The sequence below is a fragment of the Ascaphus truei genome, chromosome 2 (genome assembly GCF_040206685.1).
Source record: "Ascaphus truei isolate aAscTru1 chromosome 2, aAscTru1.hap1, whole genome shotgun sequence".
Classification (NCBI taxonomy): domain Eukaryota; kingdom Metazoa; phylum Chordata; class Amphibia; order Anura; family Ascaphidae; genus Ascaphus; species Ascaphus truei.
Window position 1 is genome coordinate 408656823 of NC_134484.1, and position 18524 is coordinate 408675346.

The 18524-nt window shown below is 41.1% G+C and overlaps 1 protein-coding gene across 3 annotated transcripts in view; it reads right to left on the reverse strand.

The window, feature by feature from the left end:
* The window catches only part of LOC142487692 (uncharacterized), a 392751-nt gene that overhangs the window by 102724 nt on the left and 271503 nt on the right, over positions 1-18524 (reverse strand). The window lies entirely within an intron of this gene.

Genomic DNA, 18524 nt, shown 5'->3' on the forward strand with positions numbered 1-18524 from the left:
AAATAAAGATTGCAAACATTAATAATGCGAGTAGCTGGATAATGAACTTGCACAATTAAACAAAATAAGCTATTGTACAAAAAGCCACGAGTGTAACATGTAAGATAACACTTTATAATTAGCAAATTGCTTTTCACGTTCAATGCAATGTATTGCAGGCACATCTGGTACATAAGAGACCAGAACCAGGGCATTCTCTGGAGCTGATGCACAGTACTCTAACCTCCTAGGACACCCTACTGTAGTTCCCAAGATATCTGCTGGTATAGCCCCATGACAAAAATACTTGTCCAGTAATCACAGTGTCCACCGGGGATAAACCAATAGAAAGCTGCAATGTCATTGAAGTTGTTGCATTCAATTGGTCACCTTTGCAACTATATTGCTTTTTTGACCTTATTTTACCATAAGAAAACTGTTAATATTTAAGGATTCAGTGGGTACCTGGATGACACAGTAGTATGGATCAAAAAGATGACATTTGGAGGGGATTGCTGTTGCAGTGACAGATTTTTTTTTTGCTTTAACATTCAGCATTATTTTTCACACATTAATCATTAAAACTTCAGGTATCCAACATATCAAACCCCCTGACATTTCTCCCATGCTTTTACTCATGTTTACTAGCTCAAATTACATCAACTTTATGACTGTGTAATGGTTAGATATAAAGACAGCATTCATGGACCAGTTATAAAAGCTGCCGTTGGGTAACGATGAGTTGAACTATGATGAATATCCTCCATATTCCTTTTTAATACCAATATATAAATTAACAATGACGGTATGCAAACATTAATTGCTCCTTTTGAAGACAATTCCCTAAGCCAGTATTAATTTATGTGAATTATGGACAGATAATCTTTTGCTATATAAAACAATTTCTGAGATGAGCTTTAAGTATTGTCTGTACTATGCATTTCAAATACAGAATATCATTTATTAATACAGTAAATCCAGCAGGAATTATTTTCTGCATAGATTCAAATTTAAAAGTGCAGTACCATATATGCCAATCGTTTTCTTTATATATTGTGGTGAAGGAGACCTGTCGAAAAGCAATGGTGGTATTGTTTTTATAAATCAATGTTTGCTTATTCCAGACCTTCCTAAAAAAATAATTAAGAGTAACGTACAAAGTGTGCCTAAATAGAGGAATACACAGAGTACAGATATGGGAATGGTGAACTATTAAACTTTATAAATAAGTAGGTGAGTATTTGGAATAAGAACACAATTTATAAGGCAAACATTACATAAATTAAATAAAAATGTTTATAGATAAAGGTATGGTGGTATACAATAAAATCAGATGGGTACTGATGATAAAGATAATTGAATAAATTCATGCAGTGGGTAAAAGCAAATGTAAATTACAAAGTATATGCAAATGTACAGGTAGGGTATAAACGAATCCAAGTGGTCAATGCAGCTTGATGTAATGGCCCTTCACCATCCAAAATCAATGCAAGCTCTGTCAAAAAACGCAAAAAACACCTCCTCTTTATTAAAAGAAAAGAATGAAAAGCTCTAAATGATTGAACTCACTAGACAAAGGTTCTTTAAGGCATCCAACAAGTCCTTTGCATCCTGTAGTAAACTGCACCCTGCTGCGATGATGTTTCAGCCTCAGACAGGTAGAGGACCTCTTAGGCGGCGCGTATAGTGCCCGCGACGGGCAACGGATAACGTCACACGTCTCCGCTAGCAAAACTTATATTTTGCTTTGCGGCGGCGGCGCAGACTTTCTGGCATTTGATTGGTTCAGGGGCTGTCACATGAGGCGACAGCCCTTGAAAAATCAAATATTGCCAGCTTCCAAATTTGGCGACGCGACGTCGCTCCGTCACATTGTCGCCGTTGCACTTACTATAAGCGCACGCTGCAATTTATTTGTTTTTGGGCGATGTCGCCATCGCCTGTCGCGGGCAGTATACGCACGGCCTTATGAAGCGAGATAACATTTGCGAAACGCGTTAGGTGCTGTGTTGCGTAAGCGTTACATGCCGGCAGTGGGGTTCCATAGCAATGTTTTGCAAAGATTTCTGCTTGCGAGCAACACCTCTGCTCACTGATCCGCCGACGTAGAATCTCCAACTGACGGAGACGCCGGGAGGAGCACCGTGGGAGCTTTCTGAGGCTGAAACACCATTGCAGAAGGGAGTAAAACAAAAATACAGCGGATAAAAATACCACTTGTGGGTACATCTGTATTTCTCATACTGGTCTGCTACCCTGTCTTTCCCCATTATCTCTTAGCAAAGAGTGCTTCCACTGCAACGAGCGACTCTGGGAAATGACATGCAAATGAGCACAGTGTCACATTGTGAATTACGTTAAAAAAAGGTGTATAGAGAGAAAAGATGCACTCACGAGACTCTCGCAGGTAACATCTCGGGTTGCACGCCCTGCGACGGAACCGGTACTAAATGTTGTAAAGTGTAATATTTATTATATATAATGATTGTCGTTTTGACGTTTCGATCCACAACTTGGACCTTAATCTTGATAAAGGTCCAAGTTGTGGATCGAAACGTTGATCATTATCTTTAATAAATATTTTTCACTTTTGTTGAACCAAGTCACCTGGAGTGCCGTCTTGTTCTACCATCCATGTTTGAACACTTAACCATGTTAAAAAATAGTGGCATGTAGAATATGGTAAAACTGCACCATATAAAAAGTGCATTATAAATATAAAGGATGGACAAATTCCTTGCCTGGCTGTGCTGAAAAGCTGTGTATTACAGCAGGCATATGTTTATAGGGGTCCATGAGGAAATTAAGTAAAAGGTGACACTGTGTCCTCATTTGCAGGTCATTTCCCAGAATCCCTGGCTGCAGTGGAAGCGCTGTATGCCAAGAGATTTATGGTGAACATCAGAGTTGCAGACCTGTCTGAGACATGTGAATGTGCTCACAAGTGATATTTTTTATATACTGTACACTGTATGGTGGATTTTGTCACTTTTTTTACCAACCATAACTTATATAATGTGTGGTTAAAACCTATTCCAACTTCACATTGCACCGCCAGCATAACTAGTCTCACACTAAAGAGACCCAACAAGGTCAAAACAGTTGTGTGTGAGTAAGTTTACTGGCTATGAACTTCTTTAACTCAGGCTGTGCTGAAAATCTGTATAATACAGTACATTCTCTAACCTCTTCTTTTGGCCCTCAACAGTGGACTGCAGCCAGCACCCACAAGGATGGCCACTACTTAGACCTGTTTTTCACTAAAAACTTCTCTCTCTACAATTTCTCTATTTCCCCTTTTCCTCTCTCTGACCATCATCTCATCTCATTCTCTCTATCTCGCTTCTCCCCTTCTCCACCTCCATCTACCCCCCGGTTCTGCAGAAACCTGCGCTCTATTCACTTACCTGACTTTGAGTCCACTTTACGCTCCTCCCTCTCCTCTCTCAGCTCTGCTACAGACCCTGACAACCTGGTCAGGAGCTGCAACTCTGTCTTGTCCTCGTCTTTTGATCTACATGCCCTGCTTTCTCTCTGCCGCACTCGCCCTTCTAACCCTAGACCCTGGCTAAATTCCCACACGCGCATACTGCGTTCCTCCACTCGTTCCTCTGAACGCCTCTGCAGGAAGTCTCACACTCTCGCAGACTTCCTTCACTACAAATTTATGCTATTCTGTTTCAACTCTGCCCTCTCGCAAGCTAAACAAGCCTACTTTTCTTCACTAATCAACATGCACAAGTCTAACCCACGCCGACTGTTCTCTGTCTTTGATACTCTACTCAAACCACCCTCAGCTGCCTCTCCTTCCTCCATCTCCGCTGAGGACTTTGCTGACTATTTTAAGGAAAAGGTGGAATCCATAAGGCAGAACACCCCCTCTGTTTCTTCCTCCCATCCTACACCTCTTCCTAACTCTCCTCCTGCCTTCCTTGACTCTTTTTCCACTGTCTCAGAGGAGGATATGTCGCTGTTGATCGCCTCTTCTCCCTCTACCACTTGCCCTCTTGACCCCATTCCCTCCCATCTCCTAAAACCTCTTGCTCCTACTATAATCCCTACGCTCACACACATTTTTAACTCCTCCCTCTGCTCTGGAACCTTTCCACCCTCCTTCAAACATGCAACAGTCATACCATTACTCAAAAACAGCAAACTTGACCCTACCTGTCTTTCCAACTATCGACCTGTCTCCCTCCTGCCTTTTGCCTCAAAACTCCTTGAACGTCTTGTATTCTCTCGCTTGCTCCATTTTCTCAACACCTATTCTCTCCTAGACCCTCTACAATCTGGCTTCCGCACTGCTCACTCCACGGAAACAGCCCTCACTAAAATAACTGACGACCTCCATGCTGCCAAAGACAGAGGTCATTACACTCTGCTCATATTACTCGACCTCTCTGCAGCATTTGACACAGTGGACCACCCTCTTCTCCTCCACATTCTCCATACTCTTGGTATTCGGAACAAAGCTCTATCCTGGATCTCTTCTTACCTCTCCCATCGTGCTTTCAGTGTCTCTTCTGCTAACACCTCCTCCTCCTCTATTGATCTCTCTGTGGGGATACCCCAGGGCTCTGTCCTGGGACCTCTTCTCTTTTCTCTGTACACACTCTCTCTAGGTGACCTAATAACATCTTTTGGGTTTAAATATCACCTCTATGCTGACGACACACAAATATACTTTTCAACACCCGACCTTACACCTGCTGTACAAACCAAAGTTTCTGAATGTCTCTCTGCTATATCATCCTGGATGGCCCTCCGACGCCTTAAACTCAACATGGCTAAAACAGAGCTCCTCATACTTCCTCCCAAACCTGGCCCTACTACCTCCTTCCACATTACTGTTGGAACTACAATCATTCACCCAGTAGCCCAATCATGCTGCCTAGGGGTCACACTCGACTCCTCTCTCACGTTCGCCCCTCACATTCAAAACATTTCTAAAACTTGTCGCTTTTTCCTCCGCAATATAACAAAGATACGCCCTTTCCTCTGTTGCTCGACTGCTAAAAAGCTGACTCAGGCCCTCATTCTCTCCCGTCTTGATTACTGTAACCTCCTGCTGTCCGGCCTTCCTGCCTCTCACCTGTCTCCCCTACAATCTATCCTAAATGCTGCTGCCAGAATCACTCTACTCTTTCCTAGATTTGTCTCAGCATCTCCCCTCATGAAATCCCTCTCCTGGCTTCCGATCAAATCCCGCATCTCACACTCCATTCTTCTCCTCACTTTTAAAGCTTTACACTCTTCTGCCCCTCCTTACATCTCAGCCCTAACTTCTCGTTATGCACCATCCAGACTCTTGCGTTCTTCTCAAGGATGTCTTCTTTCTACCCCCTTTGTATCTAAAGCCCTCTCCCGCCTTAAACCTTTTTCACTGACTGCTCCACACCTCTGGAATGCCCTTCCCCTCAGTTCCCGCCCGACTAGCACCTCTCTATCCACCTTTAAGACCCACCTTAAGACACACTTGCTTAAAGAAGTATATGAATAGCACCGTGGATATTCTGCACATGATACATAAAGCTTGGCCCCCTGCAGACGCACTTACCAGAACTCCCTCCTACTGTCTCTGTACGTTCTACCTACCTACCAATTAGACTGTAACCTCCTCGTGGCAGGGACTCCTCGTCCTTAATGTTACTTTTATGTCTAAAGCACTTATTCCCATGATCTGTTATTTATATTATCTGTTATTTATTTGATTACAGTCTTGGTTTGTTGTGGAAAGGGAGCGATCCACAACAGCTCCTGACGAAGCTGTATGCTACAGCGAAACGCGTAGAGCTGACTCATCAAGCTGCAGCTGCCTTGAAGAGAGAACTCCAGACGTTCGAACTCTCCCGCAGACCCTCTCCCAGCGCGTCATAATCTACCTCCACCGGATGCAGATAGACGCGAGAGGGAAGTGACGTCAGACGCCATTGCCGGCGGCACGTCTGGTGACAGAGGAAGATGAGGAGCCACCATTACAGTGGGCGCAACTCATCCAGCGCTAAAGAAACCTTTATGTGCACGTTTTTATTGTACAAAGTGTGAGTACATGCCTTACCCTTACCGTTCATAAACCCTGTATTTTTGCAACCTACACCATTGGGCTGTTTCTGCTTTCTGTCCACATATACCATACTGGGATTCAAGCATTTAATATCCACTGGAATAGTCTACCTGTGCGAGGACCGGATGAGGCTAACGTTTACCTTAAAGAAACACCACCAATTCCTTACTACCTGACTGAGTCAGACAAAAGCGAATTTTCTTTACTGTTGCTGTAAGTAGGTTCTCTATTAGAGCCAAGATTCATAAACAAGCCAATATATAACCACAATACTGCACAATCATTGTTTTATATGTTTTTATTTACATGATGTATCCCTGACTGGATCGCTCCCTTTCCACAACAAACCAAGACTGCATCCGTGGAAAATCTTAGCACATTTTCCTGGAAAGGTTTGATAAGTATCCTGTTGGGTAACATCTTTTCATTTTATTTCTATATAGAATTTATTATTTGAAAGGAAATTGTGGCGCCTAGGCAAGTCATTTAAGTATATTTATTTGATTACCACATATATTACTACTGTGAAGCGCTATGTACATTAATGGCGCTATATAAATAAAGACATATAATACAATACATAAGCTTATAGGGGTCCATGGTAAAATGGACATGAAATCAAAGGTGACACTGTGTGCTCATTTGCATGTAGTTTCCCAGAATCCCTGGCTACATTGGAAGTGCTGTATCTTAAGAGATAATGGTGAAAAGCAGGGTTGTACACCTGTCTGAGACATGAGAATGTGCTCACAAGTGTTATTTTTATTTGCCAATGTTCAAATTTGCAGCAAAAACTGCTTTATTTTGTATTCTTTTTTTAATTTTTGCAAAAGAGTTGAAGTTTGAAAAATAGTAACATTCAGAGAAACAAGTTTGAAAATGTTTTGCTAAGAAATAGTATTACTACTTGGACACTACTGGGAATTGAAGGTTGCTTTGAGAACTTTACAATATTCTTAATTAGTGACAGGAAGTGGCAGATAGTTTAACCCATTTTTGCTGCCACAGTTTATGTGATGTGACACTTTAAAGCATAATAATTGATTACTTCCTCAGCTTAATTGATTTTTTCTCTCCGTGGTTGCATGTCTGACATTAAAAAGTGTGAAGATGGCCCTGAGGTGGTCTCATTTATCAAGATGCATGAAAAAAACCCAGATAAAACCTTAAAAAAATCACTTTATATTATCTATACTAGCGAGATCAAGCAGGACAGGTAAGTTAACCGTGCTTTACTTTTTGCTAAATGTATTTGGAAATATATTTCCGCTTTCCAAAACGGTCATCTTTATCCAACGTGCTTTACCATAGATTCCTGACAAGAGTCACAACAAATACATAATTGTACAGGAACATAGGGGGCAAAAAAACATTGGAATTATAATATACTGTAAGAATAGTCAACTAAGGAATTTAGAAAGGCTTAAACGTTCTTAATATGATAGGACTGTCAAAAAAAGCTTCACTTCTAGGTTGCAACCTCTGTAACGTGTTGAAAAGAACGCAATTAGTTTCAGGAGGTCTAAAGTCAAATACATTATGTGAGAATGTAGTTTTAGAGAAAGACACAACGCTTTCAGCTTGGTAATTTAAATGACTGACCATTCAATTTATGACCATCCACAGCAATAAAATTCAGCCTGAACTTAATAGCAGCACATTTTATGTGACATTGATGACAATTACAATCTATAGTTACTGTAGTCACCCCTTGGTCCATGAAAAGATGACAAAATTAATTACAACCGTTTGCCATTTGTCAGACTTAACTTGGCAAGCGATGAAGCTCAAAGACACCTGTAATTTGACTGAAACATTTACCATTTTCTTATCCAGTGAAATGAAGATAATGAGAAAAGGAAAAAAAATAATTTGCTTTTCCCCTGCACTTCTCCATCCCCTTTGTCACCAAAGTGGTCTTTGAAGCACAGTAACCTATTGTACAGTATGTCATTGTAAAAGCAATATTTTTGCATAATTAAAATGTCATGCTTCCGGCCACCTACTTCTGATACAGTTGACCACATCACAAAGATGATCATTCAGTACTTAGCTGGCCTCTACACTACAGAACTATGAAGAGTACAGGCTAACACAGACTTATTAAACAAGTGCAAAGTACAAGAAACATTCAGTGCCAAGGTTAGTCATTCATCCAGCTGTCATTAAAAATGATTGCATCTCCAATAACTCAATTGAAATCAGTGACTGTCACTGTGATCATCAATTTCCCTTCCATGAATGTTACATGAATCAACGTAAATAAACAGTGTCATTACTCCTGCAATGATGTCATTGGGAGCAGTGTAAACCATATGAATTGTTAGTTCCAGCTTCAATGTTATTGTAGTCAAATTAAACAGAAGCAGAGGATGGAAGCATAAAAAAACAAACAAAAGCAAGTACAATTTAGCAAAGCGACCACTGCGGTTTACTTGCAAAATAAAATAAAAAAACAATTACTGAATAAGCCCTAATTTACTTCTTTCACTTATGCATACTGTAATGTTTAGGGTATAAACACTACAATGTAAGAGCAGTCGCGTTATTGCTAACATTTTAAAGCTCACATCTGAGAGATGTGGTAGGAAAGAGCAAGAGATGTTTTCATATGTGCTGGGAAGCACCCTGAGAAACAAGAAAAGATGATCAGATAACAAAGCAGAATTTTCAAGCAGATAAGGGATGCATTTGTTTCTGACAAGTGAGATTTTCAATTCTGACCTCCAGTTACCCACTGTAAAGACATGTGTGGTTTAATTTCCCTTCAAACCTATTTCACTTCTAAAGACAAAGCAGCAATCCTCCAAAATAATATATAGATATAGAATACATCAAACCCAGCTAACTTCTGGAAGGTTATCAACAACATATTCCAGCCTTCTAACCATCAAAACCAAGTAAAATCACTAAGGGGGATATTACTCTGACAAACCCCACTGACATTGCAAATGCATTCAATGACTATTTTGTGGGGTGTGCTACTAACTTACTAGCGAAACACAACCCAAACCACAAACATGAATCTCATTCTGAGAGTACCCCTATAGCCCCACCCACTCCCAACACTGCCCACAATTTTCAATTTGGCCCAGTATCCGAAGAGGAGATTACAAAAGCGCTCCTCAAATTAAAACCAAGCAGCCAATGTGGACCTGACTTACTACAATCTAAATTCCTAAGACTTGGTGCCCCAGCCATTGCCAAACCAATTGCTTCCAGTCAACTCTGTCCTGTCTGTAGGCCATATCCCTAAGACCTGGAAAACTGCGAGAGTTGTCTCAATCTTCAAAAGTGGGGACAAAAACACTGTCTCACACAGGCCAATCTCTCCAAAATCATGGAAAAACTCCCAATTAAGCGATTACTGTACCAAGAAAAATTTCCCTAGCCAATTCCAATCTGGCTTTCGTCCCAAACACTCCACCGTAACTCCCCTGCTAAAAGTTTGCAATGAAATCCAGTGTGGAATGGAATGGGGAAAACTCACTGGTGCAATATTCCTAGATTTTGCTAAGGATTTTGATACAGTTGATCATGCTATCCTGCTTAACAAACTCCAGTGCTCTGGAATAGGGAATCATGCTTTAAACTGGTTTCAGTCCTACCTATCAGGTAGATCCCAACATGTGTCCATCTAGGGCTCTAACTCTAACCCCTTGGCTATCACCTGTGGTGTCCCGCAAGGCTCTGTTCTGGGACCCCTACTCTTCTCAGTGTTCATCAATGATCTTCCCACAGCTTGTAAAGAAGCTTCAATACACATGTATGCAGATGACACAATCCTATTTGAACACAGCCATAACTTCTCCGACCTTGAACATATACAGTCTGACTTTTTGAGACTCGAAAACTGGATTTCCCAAAACAAACTGTTTTTAAACACTGACAAGACTGTAACAATGGTATTTGGGACCAAGACTACATTTTTAAAGATTCCAGTGACTGAGCTCCAGATCAGAACCAATGCTAATACCACCCTAACTCCTGTTACTAATTTTAAATACCTGGGCATATGGTTTGACTCCCACTTAACATTCGGGATGCACATTGATATCCCGACATCCAAAACCTATGCCAAACTAGGTGTATTTTACAGGAACAAATTCTCCTTAAGTCTGCTGGTCAGAAAGTGTATCGGACAGCAGATGCTAATGCCAATTATCGACTATGGAGATATAGTATACTGCTCGGCACCCCAAACCCACCTTAGCAAACTTGATGCACTCTACAATTCAATATGCCGTTTTGTTCTCCAATGCAACTACAACACACATCACTGCGAAATGCTCAAAGAACTAGATTGTCATCACTTGAGTCTAGGCGTAAAGTTAATCTTTCCTGTCTTGCTTTCAAATACTTTCTGGGCAAGCTACCCATCTATCTGAACAAACTCCTCACCCCTACCACATGCAGTACTTATCATCTGAGATCAGACTCCAAAAGACTGTTCATGGTCCCATGGAACCACAAAGTATCTGGCTGTTCCTCCTCTTACCGTGCACCCCAAAACTGGAACAACCTACCAGATAGTCTCACATCCACCAGTTTAAGTTCTTTCAAAACTAAGGCTGTCTCACATTTTAATCTGGTCTGTAACCGTTACATACAGTACGTCTATAATATATGTTATCTTTAACTGTGAATGCAATGTCTTGTATATAATGCATCCCCATTTACTTATGTAACTGTATTTGTAACCATGTATTATTTGTCATATTAACTCTATGGCTAGGACATACTTGAAAATGAGAGGTAACTCTCAATGTATTACTTCCTGGTAAAACATTTCTATAAATACATTATTTATATATTATATATATAGCAAATGGAAATATTACTGTATGCTCATTTGCATGTCTTAGACAGGTCTGTAACCCCGCCTTTCCCCATTATCACACAGCACTTTCACTGCAGCAAGGGATTCTGGGAAATGACATGCAAATGGACACACAGTGTCACCTTTTGCTTCAAAACCATTTTTAACATGGTTCCCTGTAGGCTTAAGCTTGCTGCATGGTCACAGCTTTGAGCACAGCCAGGGTTAAGATGCATAGCCAGTAAACCCACCCACAGACAGCCATTTCGACCTTAATGGGTCTCGTCAGTGTGGGGTTGGTTATACTGGCTATACAAAAATGAAGCAATGAGGATGGGTTTTTACCATACTTAGTTAAGTTATGGTGAGTAAAAAAAGTGACAAAAACCCTCTTGAGACGGCTGTCTGTGGGTGGGTTTACTGGCTATGCATCTTAAGTCTGGCTGTGCTCAAAGCTGTGACCATGCAGCAAGCTTAAGCCTATAGGGAACCATGTTTAAAATGGGTTTGAAGCAAAAGGTGACACTGTGTGCTCATTTGCATGTCATTTCCCAGAATCCCTTGATGCAGTGGAAGTGCTGTGTGCTGGGTGATAATGGTTAAAGGCGGGGTTGCAGACCTGTCTAAGGCATGCAAATGAGCATACAGTAATATTTCCATTTGCTATATATATATATATATATATAGCAAATGGAAATATTTGCTATATATATATATATATATATATATATATATATATATATAATCAAAAAATAAATAGATGATACCGTTCTGTGGCTAACGAAATGCTTTTATTTGTGCGAGCTTTCGAGATACACTGATCTCTTCTTCCGGCGATGTTACAATGAATGAAGCAAGGATAACTTAAAAACAGTGTCTCTTGGAATGTTATCTGTGCTTCTCCTTCCCCCGGTGTGGATGTGTTTTATGGCTAGAGGTGTCAAAGGGTAACTGAAAGCAAGTGAAGAAAGAGTGTGTATGTGTATCAGTGTGAATAAAAATGAATGGAGAGCCCACAGTATAAACAGTGCTCTACACAAGGTGTGTGTGGAGTGAGAGGGATATAAATGGTGTGGGTGGGTGTGGAAATGTGAGAGTTTGTAGCACAACTAAAAGTGTGTGTGGATACTATGTGGTCCCTATTGGTGTATATGGATGGAAAAATAAGGAGTATTAGTATGTGTGAGAGACAGCTGTGTGAGCATACATATAGCACAGTATACATACTGTGCTATATGTATGCTCACACAGCATTACATTTCAAGCACATCATTGAACTGATGGGATCTTATTGAGCTGGTAGGAACTTGTTTTAGGCCAAATTAAAGTTTAGTTTTTTTTCCACAATACTGTGTTTATTGTTCAGAAAACGTGTACAGAAATGCATATACAGGTGGTGATCAGTAAAGCTTATAGTGCCATAGTTTTTAATAAAGGTATTGTGTTAGATGTTCTCTAACAGTGATGATATCTTGAATAATGTCTTGAAATGTTTATGGGTGTTCTAATATGTTCTTAAGAGAGTTCTAAGGTTTATATATATGTTGCAGTTTGATTCAGATGACTAAAATTTATATTTCACTTATGGTGTTTTTTTTTCTCTGTTCAACAGAAGCAGTTATGTATTTGCAGGGCAAAGGAGTTATGCCCCCCGTTACCCGCATGCAACCTCAATTAGGTGGTAAAGGAAAAGCCCTTGCTACTGAAAAAGTCCTTCGGGTCCCTGGGCATATACCCTGCCTAGGAAACCGGGCCTGCCATACGTTCGGCCCGGTGGATAGGTCTCACCTCAAGGCAGATGGTCCCAGACGCATGTACATTGGGTTTCACCCTAATGTATCAGAGTATGTTCTCCCCTTTCCTTTCCCTCTCCCTCCCTCTCCAGGCCTCAAGGTAACCAATACGTGCTCTCCTCGTGCACAGGTTCTGTATCTGATTCTGTGCAGTCCTGAGGGTGGCCCGAAGGGCATGAGAAGCAATCCATCATAACATAAAATTGTCAATAACAATTTTATCACACAATGTAAAAAGGTTTTAATAGTCCAGCTAAGAGACGTCTAGCTATGTCAGATTATAAGAGGAACAATGCAGATCTGCTAATGTTACAAGAGACTCATTTTAGCAATAGCTGTGCCCCTAAAAACCTCGACAAAAAATGTAGACATTTCTCCCTTTCCTCAGCCCAGTCCAAGAAGAGAGGAGTGGCTATCTTAATTAACAATAGATTTCCTCTGGAGGTAGAACAGATTTGTAGGGATAAAGAGGGCAGATTTCTAATTTTGGTGGGTTCGGTGCAGGGTCAATTTTTAGCAATTGCCAATGTGTATGCTCCATGTGAAAAAGATTCACAGTTTTTTCCCTCTTTCTTTGTGGTTTTGGCAAGAATCAAGAAGGGATTTACAATACTAGCAGGGGACTTTAATACGGTATTAGACCCAGACATGGATAGGTCTCAACGGCATACTCAGATGAGATATGAAGAAACAAATGTAGCCTAGCCTCTGGCCGCTACTTCTCTGTCTGGACCTTTCCAGTGTAAATCCTTTTAGGTGCAGGCAGTGGATGGGGTTAATTCCTTCATTTAGGCCCTGTGTGTTTTGCAGACTTGGGTATGTATCCAAGGGAGGGCCTTAGCAACAACCAGAAAGTGTTAGCCCGAGGGAAGGATACTGATTGGTTATCACACACTATAGATGAACCAATCAGTATTCAACCTGCTCTGTTAAGGGGCAGGGTTACAGTCATCCACCTCAGATTATAAATATTGGCACTTTCCCAAATTGGGGGGTCGATGTCATTCTCTCTCCTCCCTCTGTGGAGTGAGGAACATCAGCCCTCCATCTCACAAGATGTGAGGAGGGATCCAACAGGCCTGACCTGGGCCTAAAGCCTAGGACAGGACACAGCAAGCAGGAAAGGATGTGAGCACTCTGTATAAGATCTACATGCAATAAAGCCAAAGAAAATACAAAGCAGTGTGGTTTACTGTCTGCACCAAAGAAGAAGAGGTGTCAGTATGAGCCATCCCCTGCTTTCACAGATGATTCATGCTGACTGGAGGCGCTGCACCCATGATGAACAAAGGTAACCTGTGATCCTATCCTGTTTCTCCCCACAATATCGCAGAGCACTCAGCCCTCCTGTTGCCAAAAGGTACACAGCACAACACCTAGAGAAGTAGTCAGAGAAGCATACCCAATCTCACTTAGGGGAGGGGGGGGGGGTACAAGGGCTACACAAATATGCTCCTGAAGAGATTGAAAGATGTTCAATTAACAGATATTTGGAGGGAGCTTCACCCAAAGGAGAGAGGGTACACATTTTTTTCTAACCCGCACATGAGCTATAGTAAGATAGATTACTTCTATATTTCAAACAGGCTGGTGCCACAGGTCACAGCAACTCAGATCCAAGACATTTCTTGGTCTGACCATGCACATATTGAACTAAAGTGCGCGTATCTCAGCCTGGTCAGACCAGGAGCAAATTGGAAGCTTAACGAGGCCCCTCTAAAAATTCCAGAGACACTATAAAAAGTAGAGAAAGACATAGATCAATTCTTTAGACTCAATGAGGGAAGTGTGAGTTCCCATATTACGCTGTGTGAAGCACATACATTTTAGAGGTTCACTAATTAGCATTGCATCTGGAAGGAAAAAAGAAAAGAACAAATTTTTTTTAGAACTACAGTCAAGATTGGTAAACCTTTTAGATGAGCATAAAAACAATAACAACGCAGATACACTAAAAAAAACTGAAGGATACTACAGTAGAATCGGACTAAACTTGCTCATAACCTCCCAGGCAGAGAACACAATGAGTTGGTCAAAGAGGAAATTTTCTGAAAAAGCGAACAAGCCAGATACACGCTAGGATCAACATTAAGGAACAGACATGCACATTTCAACATACAAGCTATTAGGCGTAAAGCAGGTCTGACCTCCAATCCTGAGTTAATAGTAGAGGAATTTAAAAGATATTATGAGCAACTATACACAAAGAGCCCTAGAGACTTTTCTAGCAGAGGTGAGGTTGCCCAGATTTAGTGGGGAGGAGGACGAATTGTTGGCAGGAGAGTTTACGCTTTAAGAAGTAACGCAAGTAATCAAACAGTTAGAGCCCTCAAAGGCACCCAGTCCAGATGGCTTCTCTAATCTGTACTATAAAAAATGTGTTGATCTATTAGCCCCACATCTACTCAAGATGTATAATGCAGTTCTAAATGGAGCCTTGTTCCTGGAATGGATGCTCCAGGCTTCAATCTCCCTGATATTTAAACAAGGGAAGGATCCGACTAACTGTAAGGGTTACGGGCCAATTTCCCTAATAAATTCGGATATTAAAATGTACTCAAAATTAATGGCTAATAGAATAAGTCATATTCTCCCTAAACTGGGAGACAAGCGGCAGATAATACAAGACGCATCATAGTAGATTTGATTGAAATGGCAAATACAAGAAAGATCCCCGTCATGGTATTAAGCCTAAACGTAGAAAAAGCATTTGATAGGATAGATTGGCCGTATCTGCATTCCACCGTTGGAGCATTCGGTTTTGGAAATAGAAGTTTAAATCCCATCTCTGCATTGTATTCCAACCCGGCTGCCAGGGTGACTCATTAAGGGTTCCCATCTGACTTAATTAAGATCAGGAGTGGTACCAGACAGGGTTTCCCTTTGTCTCCTCTGCTCTTCGCTATGTGCATGGGGCTGCTGGCCATGCAGATTTGTCAAAACCCAGATATTACTGGGATCCAAATTAACAATCAGACACATAAAGTTGCTCTGTATGCAGATGACGTCTTCTTGACCTTGTCGAGGCCTCTCACCTCCCTGCCCAATCTATTTAATCTATTGGGATCCTTCAACAGAATTCAGGGTTTAAAATAAATAATGCAAAATCAGAGACACTAAATATAAATCTTCCAAAGGACCAGGAAAAGCTAATAGCAATTAATTTTAATTTCAAGTGGCAGCCTCAGGATATTAAATACTAAGGAATATCTCTCACTAATAACTATAAGTCATTTGTGATGGTAGGGGGGTAACCAGGCTCTCAAATAAAGTTTAAGCCCATATGGTTACCCCTGATCCATAATAAGGGTTCAAGAAGTGTCAGCTCTTGACCCCAGTACTGTTTAATGCATAAACTGTAATGTGCGTTAATAAAGAATTTGTGTTTTTGCCTTTCCAGGGATACCAGCAATCAGGGATCGCTGGGGTATGAGTTTCAAGGGGGGTTTTGTTGAGAAAGTGTTGTCAGAATGTGCCCAGGTAGTTGCGGTCCAAAGTTGTCGGTTCCCCTAAAAATGGACCCAGGAATCAAGTCTCTTTCCTGGATACATGTAGGCACATTGTCGCGGCAATATCTCCCCATGAAAATGTTTGCACGACTCACCACTGGGGTTCCTGCTTCAGCACACCCAGAAAGGTAAAATGAGGCACAGGGATGAAAAGTGTTCCAGTAGCTGCGGGGATCCCAAGGTAACATAAGGGTACCCCAGTTAATGTCAGGTAGCCCAGAACCAGTATTGGGTCCATGGTTATCCCCAACTGCTCATAAGGTTGGGGGGGGGGGGGGAGGGAACTCTCAGAGTCCAGCTAAGTCCTACAGATAGAGTGTGGGGAATATAGGCTGATAGGAATAAAAGTAACACTTTTCTATTATATTCCCCATACCTAGGGCGTAGGGATGTATTAAAGGTTTATTTTATTAATACATGTAATGTAATGAAGTGTAGTGTTATGCATTGTAAGTTAGTGGGCTTTCAGAACCGATGTCTCAGAGAATGCTAGGGCTACCAAGTTAGGTGCCAGTAAGTCTGGGAGACATTGGAGTTGAAAGCAGCCAGAGGATGCCAAAGGTGTGAGAAGCAAATGGGCAGCAGGAAAAGGCTGAGGACAGCCAAATGTTCTGTCAAACTTGGAGGAGCCTGTCACCGTGGGTGGCATTGAGGGAACCAGGGACAGAGGTGCCAAGTTGCACATGCCCCTTTGGTTCATTCAGATTTCCAGCTAACCCTGTTTTTTCTACCGGCTTGTCTCGGGTTGGCTGCTGAGAAAGTTCTCACACTTCTGATGGGGCTGTAGAATTTTGTGACTGGAGTCAGAAATACCATGAGAATCCATGCACCCATCAGATTTGTGTCTACAACAAGAAAGGGTGCTGGCTTCAGCAAAGTCTGCCCGGAATATTTTCTAAGTCCTGTTTTTTGCAACCAAGTCCTACAGAGGAGAACGTAGTGGTGGCGTCTGGAATTTCATGCCAATTTGAGTTCCAGGATATTTTGGGATAAGTACCGGTCCGGGGAAAATCCTTATGTAGAATTCCTTGTACATAGGAGAGTCTAGTTTTTTTTACCCCAGTTCCCAAGTAAATATGTATTTTTGTCTGTATTTTGTGTTCCACTGTGTTTGTCTTTTCATGCGAAAAAAATTACATTTTATTTCACTTACCTGTTTTGCTCAATGAATGATCCTGCTAAAAAGGTGTAAACTGCCTGGTCTCCCGTGACATCATTATATCAGGCTAATTATCCTAAGTTAATCAAGATCCTGAGAGAGGATATTAGAACTTGGTATAAAATCTCTTAGATAGGCAAAATACACCATATCAAGATTAATCTTCTCCCTCGTATACTTTACCTATTCCAGACCCTGCCGATACCAATACAATTTAAAGATATCCTCTCTCTGAAATCTCTAATCACCAAATTTATTTGGAACTACAAGAAACCTAGAATTAGGGGAAGGATACTTAAAATACCAATCTTGCCATGAGGCTTAGCGGTACCTTGCTTGGTATCATATTACAGAGCGGCTCAATTAAGCCAGATTTCACAGTGGCACATAGACCCCAAACATAAACCATGGTTGGAATTGGAAAAGGAGATATGCGCTCCATTAGAATTATACAATCTAATCTGGTCCCAAAAAACAACACTCAAATCCTTTAGAGAGCCACTTTCCTCGATGACCAATTCTTGAGGTATGGGAAGGTACTAAACTGAGATGTGGGATGACCTCTAAGGGTTCGCTAATGACTCCACTATTCGATAACCCAAACTTTACTCTGGGTCTGAATAATAGAGATTTAGGAATTCAGAAAGGAATTCTTAGATTTAGAGATTTGGAGGCGGAGAAAAATATTAAAACATTTGAACATTAAGGCAGAAAAATAAATTCCCCACTCCGAATTCTTTAGATACCTCCAAATCAGAGCTTTCTATTAAAAATGTCCCCTTTCCCCCCATTAACAAATTTTGAGAAGCTCTGTATTTCAAAGACAGACACGTGGACTTACATCTCAAATGTATAAGGAAGTGATCTGTTCTGGTCCTGAATATACACAACCACTACAAACTGAATGAGACTGCCAGGGACCTCAGCTGTGTTAATCCAATGGGCCATTAGTCTTTCTGCAGAAATGTCACTGAAATGTTGCAGCATTTACCTAGCATGTACCTGGGTCTTGTTGGTGATTGCCCCAGATTTTCCAAGGCAAGTTAAAGAAAACTCATTGGCGCACCTGTATAGAAAACGATTACTTCAAGTTATTGCTGCTAAAGGTGGTTCTACAAGCTATTGAATCATAAGGTATACTTAGTTTTTCACACATGGTTTCTCCATTTTGGCTTTATTTTTGTTAAATAAATCATGACAC